General features: G+C 37.7%; 1 pseudogene; it reads right to left on the reverse strand.

Annotated features, from left to right (window-relative positions):
- Nucleotides 1-930: 930 nt before the first annotated feature.
- Nucleotides 931-6,573, reverse strand: LOC137833889 (uncharacterized; annotated as a pseudogene).
- Between the last annotated feature and the right edge of the window lie 1,219 nt (nt 6,574-7,792).

The raw sequence follows: 7,792 nt of genomic DNA on the forward strand, positions 1-7,792 counted from the left end.
AGGAGAGGAGGTTCTCATTGTTCGGTGTCAATCCGACTTGAACACCCTTGGAGAATTTGACATTTCCTCCAAGTAGTGTCAAAGAGCATCATCAGCAGCGGAAGCAGTGACAACGCCTCAGTGTGTCGTGCAGGGACCAAGTGGTGGAGGCAGTGTCCCTCATTTTCCTTTTCCTACACCCATCAACAGGGGCAGATGAGGGACCGGGCGCCCCGATGGTAGAGGGGTTTTCAACTGCAACTGTCTTCAAACTACCCTTGTTTATACCAAGGGTCCTCGCGTGAAAGGTAGCCAAAACACCGTCCAATTGAAGGGCTTCTCTAGTCATGATACCTGCATCAATAAACAAAGTGTGAGTCCATTTTCAACCGATCGAGGTAGAGAATAATGCGAACGTATCATGAATAACAATTTCTGAATAGGGAGCCCTCGAGGGAGGCTGTAAAAAAAATAAACAAGTGGGTCCTTGGCACTCGAGGCCATTCCTTGAACCGAGTTGGGTTCTTGGTCTAGTACAGAGGAAATTTGGACTGGTCAGCTTCATCAAAGAAAAACTCTTTACCCTCGGGTTTAATAAAAAGTTTGAAAAACCTCCCTTTGAAATTTTTATATGAAGTGGTATAAGGGTTAAAGAGGATATTGCCCGACTGATCGATAAGCGACAACCAGCTCACTGGGTGATATGATTCCACTAGCTAGATATAGATGATTCTTTGACATTTTATGGAATCAACTTGAGTTGGAGAAAGAATAGGCACTTTTAATAGAATTGGATCAATGTTCTATGTTTCAAGAACTCACCCAAGCTTCTAGAATTTCCTAAACTAAAGCCTAAAGATGCTTTTACAAAAGAGGTGTCTAATGTTTCCCTCTAAGCACCTTTTATCACACAAGAAAATATCAAAAGAGAAAACAATCTTCCACTATTTCCTAATTCCTTAAATTTGCTTCTTGTAAGCCTATGAGGTGGGCTATTGACTCCTTGAGCGTGTACCACTTGGGCCTATACCTCTTCTTGTCCTTGATTATTGGCTTCCATTTCTTCTTGATCTTGATCTCCATCATACTCCCCGAGTTTGAGTGAATTCGACCACGAATTCTGGAGACCTACAGAGAAAGGAGTTAGATCACTGATATTAAAAGTATGACTACCAAGGTATGTATCAGGCATATCTAACTCATAAGCATTGTTATTAATCCTCTTTAGGACTTGGAAAGGTCCATCACCATGAGGCATTAGTTTGGACTTCCTTTGAGTAGGAAAACGATCTTTCCTCAAGTGAAGCCAAACCCAATCACCCTCATCAAATAACAATGCTTTTCTTCTTTTATTGGCAAGTTCAGCATACTTGCCAACCTTCTTCTCAATTCTCATCTTGATGTCTTTATGCAAAGTTTTCACAAAAGAAGCCTTTTCATCCCCATCTTTGCACAAGACATCCTCAAGAATGGGAATAGGAAGAAGATCAAGAGGTGTTAAGGGATTAAACCCATAGACAACCTCAAAAGGAGAATGTGAGGTGGTAGAATTTACTACACGGTTATAAGCAAATTCAACATGGGGTAGTAAATTCTCCCACACTCTAGGATTCCCGGAAATAAAGCATCTCAATAATTGTCCCAAAGTTCTATTGAACACTTCGGTTTGACCATCGGTTTGTGGGTGACAAGTGGTAGAAAATAAAAGTTTAGTACCAAGCTTACCCCACAAGGTCTTCCAAAAGTGACTCAAGAACTTGGAATCTCTATCGGACACAATAGTTCTAGGAATCCCATGCAAACGAACCACTTCTTGAAATAAGAGGTTTGCAATATGACATGCATCATCCACTTTGTGGCAAGGAATAAAGTGAGCCATCTTTGAAAAACGATCCACTACCACAAAAATGGAATCCTTTCCCTTGGATGTCTTGGGTAAGCCTAAGATGAAATCCATAGATATGTCTACCCAAGGCATTGAAGGGATAGGGAGAGGAGTATATAAACCATGGGGATGCATTCTAGACTTAGCTTTGCGGCAAGCTATGCATTTTTCACACAAACTATGAACATGTTTATGCATATGAGGCCAATAGAAATGTTCATGCAACACATCCAAAGTTTTAACAACCCCAAAGTGACCCATTAAACCTCCCTCATGTGCTTCTCTAACAAGAGATAATCTGATGTGATTCCACTAGCACAATTAGAATGATTCTTGACATTCTTAGGAATCATCTTGAGTTGGTTAAGAGCTAGACACTTTATCATAGAAATGGATCAAGGTTCTATGAACAAGAACTCACCAAAACTAGTGCCAAAACACAAACTCATATAGAAGTTCCAATTATTGTCAAATTGAACCAACAAAAAGAGGTAAAAACCAAAGGCACCGAATAAAATTGAATGAGAACAACTTTGAACTGAACAAAATGAAATTAAAGACAAGAAAACTGAAAAGGAAAGCTGGAAACAGAAATGTACCAAACCAAACACAAAGAAGAATAAGAACAGCTGCTAGAAAACTTAAAGCCGAACCAAAAATCTCAAGAACACCAACTCAAAACATGAACAACAAAAGAGAAGAAAGGAAGGAGAAGAGAGTGCTCATGAAGATGGATGTATGGTTGGATGATCACGCCACTAGAAGGATGGTTGCTCCTAGATGAGTGTGCTGCCACCACTTGAGGACACCATGGATCCTTCAAGATGAGACTAAAGAAGAAGGCTCAAAAGCTCTCCAATGATCACTCAAAATTTGAGTATAGTTTCTTTTCTCTAAAATTCAAATATGAAATTTACAAAGAGAGCACCTCTATTTATAGCCTAAGGTGCTGAAAATGCAAGCTAAACAATTTCAAATTCCCCCCTAAAACAATCTAGAACCGGCGCCTATTTACAAGGCATGAGGAAGGTGTGACTTCTTCCTTCACTTTGGCACCTCCTATTCTACTCCTACACCTATCTACTAACACACCCCCCCTCCTAAAGCTCCTAACTAAAACCTAAAAGATGCTATAACAAAAGAGGTTTCTAATGTTTCCCTCTAAGCACCTTCAACCAAAGAAATTACAAAAAGAGAAAATAAATGTCCCCTAGCTCCTAAAGCTTTGAACATGCTTCTTGTAAGCCTTTGAGGTGGGCTTTGACCTCCATGAGCGTCCTCCATTTGTGCCTCTACCTCTTCTTGATCTTGTTGATTGGCCTCCATGTCCTCTTGAGCTTGATCTCCATCATAATCTTTGAGCTTTGAGGGACACAAAGACGTTTTCCTTTAAAAAGAAACCCATCTTGTATAAAAAAATCTTTGTGTCCGCCTTTGGTACACTCTTGATAGATAAGAGAAAAATCAAGGTCATCATGATAAAGATCTTTAATGTGATCAAAGCCAAGAAATTGAGAACCCAAAAGATTTAGCAAAGCATATCGTCTAGAAAGTGCATCGACCACAATATTAATTTTGCCTTGCTTATGCTTTATTACATAAGGAAATTGCTCAAGGAATTCCACCCACTTAGCATGCCTCTTGTTAAGTTTGTTTTGGCTTTTCAAATATTTAAGAGATTCATGATCACTATGTATCACAAACTCTTTAGGAAAAAGATAATGTTGCCAAGTAAACAAAGCTCTAACAAGTGCATATAATTCTTTATCATAAGTGGAATAGTTGAGATGACTCCCCTTTAATTTATCACTAAAATAAGCTATGGGGTGGCCCTCTTGAAGGAGAACAACCCCAATGCCTATACTTGAAGCATCACACTCAATCTCAAGTGTTTTAGCAAAATTAGAAAGGGCTAAAATGGGAGCATTAGTCAATTTTTCTTTTAAAACATCAAAAGCTTTTTGTTGTGCTTCTCCCCATTGAAAAACCACATCCTTTTTCACTATATCATTGAGAGGTGCAGCTATTGTACCAAAGTTGGGTACAAATCTTCTATAAAAAGAAGCAAGTCCATGAAAACTTCAGACTTCATTCATACATGTATGCGTAGGCCAATTTTGAATGGCCACCACCTTAGCTTGATCCACATGGACCCCTTTGCTACTCACAACAAACCTTAGGAATTCTATATGATCAAGTGCAAACATACATTTAGCAATGTTAGCATACAAGTGTTCCTTCCTAAGGGTTTCTAAAACTTGTCTAACATGCATCCTATGGTCGTTCAAAGATAAGCTATAAATGAGGATATCATCAAAATAAACAACAACAAACTTACCAATGAAAGGTCTTAGAACATGATGCATGAGGCGCATGAAAGTACTTGGAGCATTAGTTAAACCAAAGGGCATAACTAACCACTCATATAAACCAAAGTTGGTCTTAAAAGCCGTCTTCCATTCATCACCTGGTTTGATACGGATTTGATTGTAGCCGCTTTTAAGATCAATCTTTGTAAAATTTTTGGAACCATGCAATTCATCCAACAAATCATCAAGCCTAGGTATGGGATGCCTATACTTAATGGTAATGTTATTGATAGCCCTACAATCCGAACACATCCTCCATGTGCCATCTTTCTTAGGGACAAGGATAATAGGCATAAGACAAGGGCTCATGCTTTCTTGGACCCAACCTTTTTCAATCAAAGCCTCAATTTGTTGGCGAATTTCCTTGGTTTCAGTTGGATTGGTCCTATAGGCTGGACGATTGGGTAAAGAAGATCCCAGAATCAAATCAATTTGGTGCTCAATCCCTCTCAAAGGTGGAAGGCCTTTTGGAGGATCTTGAAACACATCTTGAAACTCCTTTACCAAATTATCCAAGCAATGAGGACTATCAACAAGTGGTTCTAACTTAAGAGGTCTAGGGATAGCTAAGAATATAGGATTGTGAGCCACTATCTCCCTTTGGACCTCATGCCTAGATACTAGAAGCGTAGGCTTAGGACTCTTTTCTTTTTCACTCTCCCTCTTTTTCTTCATAAGAATTTGGTCCTCATGGACTTCTCTTGGAGAGAGAGATTTCAAAATAACCTTGTGACCATGGAAATCAAAAGAAAGTTTGTTGGTAAAGCCATCATGAAAAACTTTTCTATCATATTGCCAAGGCCTTCCCAAAAGAACATGTGTTGCTTCCATGGGCACAACATCACATAATACCTCATCTTTGTATTTTCCAATAGAGAAATGGATGAGGACTTGCTTATTCACAATAATTTCTCCTACTTCACTAAGCCATTGCAATTTGTAGGGCTTTGTATGAGAGATAGTAGGCAATCCAAGTTTATCTACTACTCTTGTACTAGCCACATTAGCACAACTACCCCCATCCACTATTAAAGAACAAATGTTGTTTTGAATAAGACATCTTGTATGGAAAATATTTTCCCTTTGACTTTCATCAAAAGGTTGTGAAACTTGTCCAAGAAGTCTTCTCACAACTAACAAATCTCCTTCAAGTGGACTCTCACTCTCATTCTCACTAGATGCTCTAGAATGTGAAGAATGCCTAGGTGAATCTGAATCATGCTCACTCATGACAATGCCATTATGCACAAACATATTCCTTTTAGAAGGACAATTAGCCGCAATGTGACCATAACCCATACACTTAAAGCATTTCTTACTAGACGATTTAGTTGGTGATTTAGGCATAGAAGTAAAAGGCTTAGATTCCTTTCGTTTTAAAGAAGAATCTTTAGAAGGAAATTTAGAAAAAGACTTTTTGTTCTTCCAAGAATTGTTGTAGTAACCATCATTGGGAGCATTTTTGAAAGTATTTTTCTTAGCAAGTTGGGCTTCCACCTTCATTGCAAGATGAACCAAAGAACCCAATGATGAATACTCTTGAAGCTCAACAATATCTTGAATATCCTTCCTTAGACCACTCACAAACCTAGCCATCAAAGCTTCCTCACTCTCACGCATATCTACCTTAAGAAAAAGCATTTCTAATTCTTTGTAATAAGCATCCACACTTAGCGTGCCTTGTTGAAACCGTTGGAGTCTCAACATGAGGTCTTTCCTAAAGTGTGGTGGCACAAATCTAAGGCGCATTTGATCTTTTAAAGAGTTCCAAGAGTCCACGGGAGGACCCTTGTGATAGATAATGTCCTTTACAACACTATGCCACCATTTCATGGAATAATCACTAAACTCTAAGGTGGCTAGCTTAAATTTGTGGTCATCGTGGATCTTATGGACCTCAAAAATTTGTTCACATTTAGCCTCCCAATCTAGGTACACATTAGGATCACTATCCCCATTGAAACTAGGAATTTTGATCGAAGGAAGCTTAGCCTTTGCGTCTTGGTAGTATCCATCTTCACGGTGATGTCTATCTCTATGAGCATGATGAGGTCTATAGCCTTGAAAGTGGGGAGGAGGTCTCCTTCTTCTATGTTCCTCTTCACGGCCATGATCATTGGAAGAGCCTCTAGATGAAGGTCTATGAGAATGACGCTCTCCATGGATAAAATGAGAGGACCTAGCTTGCTTCATTTCAACTCTTTGCAATTTTTCCTCCAATTGTCTACTAGCTTCATCTTGGAGAGTAATGGTTCGTTTTGCTTCTTTTAATTCACCAAGAACAAAAGCTTTACTAGGAGAGTGCTGTTTGTAAGCATCACTGCTGGAATATGAAGCCATTTATAAAAGAAAACAGCAAACAAAACAGCAAACAATGTGAAGAAAACAAGGTTAGCAAAATCAAGAAATTGGAGCAAAATGCCGAAGTGAAGTGTCACTTAAATCACTCCAAAGAAAAAATACTCCTCTTTACCAATCTGATCTTGAGGCGTTTAGTATCCTCAAATGAAATATGTCAAAGCAAGAGCACACAATCTCAAAGCAATTCACCACAAAACCAATGAATAATGAAAGACAAACAAGAAAAGGTATAAGCAAGAAAAGGCTATAACAAAAAGGAATACTAGATGTATGACAAACTCAAAGATTAATGAACAAAAGACAAGCAAGAAAAATAAGGTACTCAATGAAAAAAGAAGGCACACCAAAAGAGACCTAAAGAAAAGTACTAGAGTAGATGAAGAAAACAAAAACAGAACTACTGAATTTTTTTTTTATGCAAACTGTGCTTGATGTTCTCCGATTTATCTGGAATGATATAAAGCGAACTGGATTATGAAATTGTAACCACAGAAAGTTCAAGATCTTAGCTCAACAATGGCACTGGAATTACTTAAAAACAGTAAACCAATTAATTGAGATAAATTTTCTAAAATCGCTGCCAGATTACCGTATTTTTTTTGGCAGAATTGCACACTTTTTGTTTTTGGTTTATCATTTTTTTTGTACTTTGAATTTTGAAGTACTTCTTTTTGCTACCTTTTTTTATAACACCTTGACGAACCCAAATCCAGAATTTCAGAATTTTCCAGTAAGTAAATCAATTGCAATAAGGAAAAACAGTAAGCACAATTTCTGAAAAACAGAGGAATCCTAATAGAAATGAAAAACAGAATTAAGAACTAGCAAAGACATAATGGAAATGATGTATAGGAACTTGTATAGGTCTAAAATACAAGTATGAACTCAAAACTAAAAAGAAAAATGCACAAAGGATCAAGAATCAAACTCAGAAAACTGTATTACACAAAAGCAAGAAACAAAAATTACAATAAAAGAACTACAAAGAAGTGATGTCATTCTTGGAAAAACATGACCATGACAAAACTTGTATGGATTTAAAAAGGAAAAGACACAAACACATGATAGGCACAAATAAGAAAATAGCAATAAAACTCAAAATTAAGCCTAAAAACAGAAAGATAAACAACAAGAATTATAGAGCTCTTGAATTAAAAGTGCAACACAACTCAAAATTAAACAAGAACAAACCTAAACT

Source organism: Phaseolus vulgaris, chromosome 5, assembly GCF_000499845.2.
Source record: "Phaseolus vulgaris cultivar G19833 chromosome 5, P. vulgaris v2.0, whole genome shotgun sequence".
Classification (NCBI taxonomy): domain Eukaryota; kingdom Viridiplantae; phylum Streptophyta; class Magnoliopsida; order Fabales; family Fabaceae; genus Phaseolus; species Phaseolus vulgaris.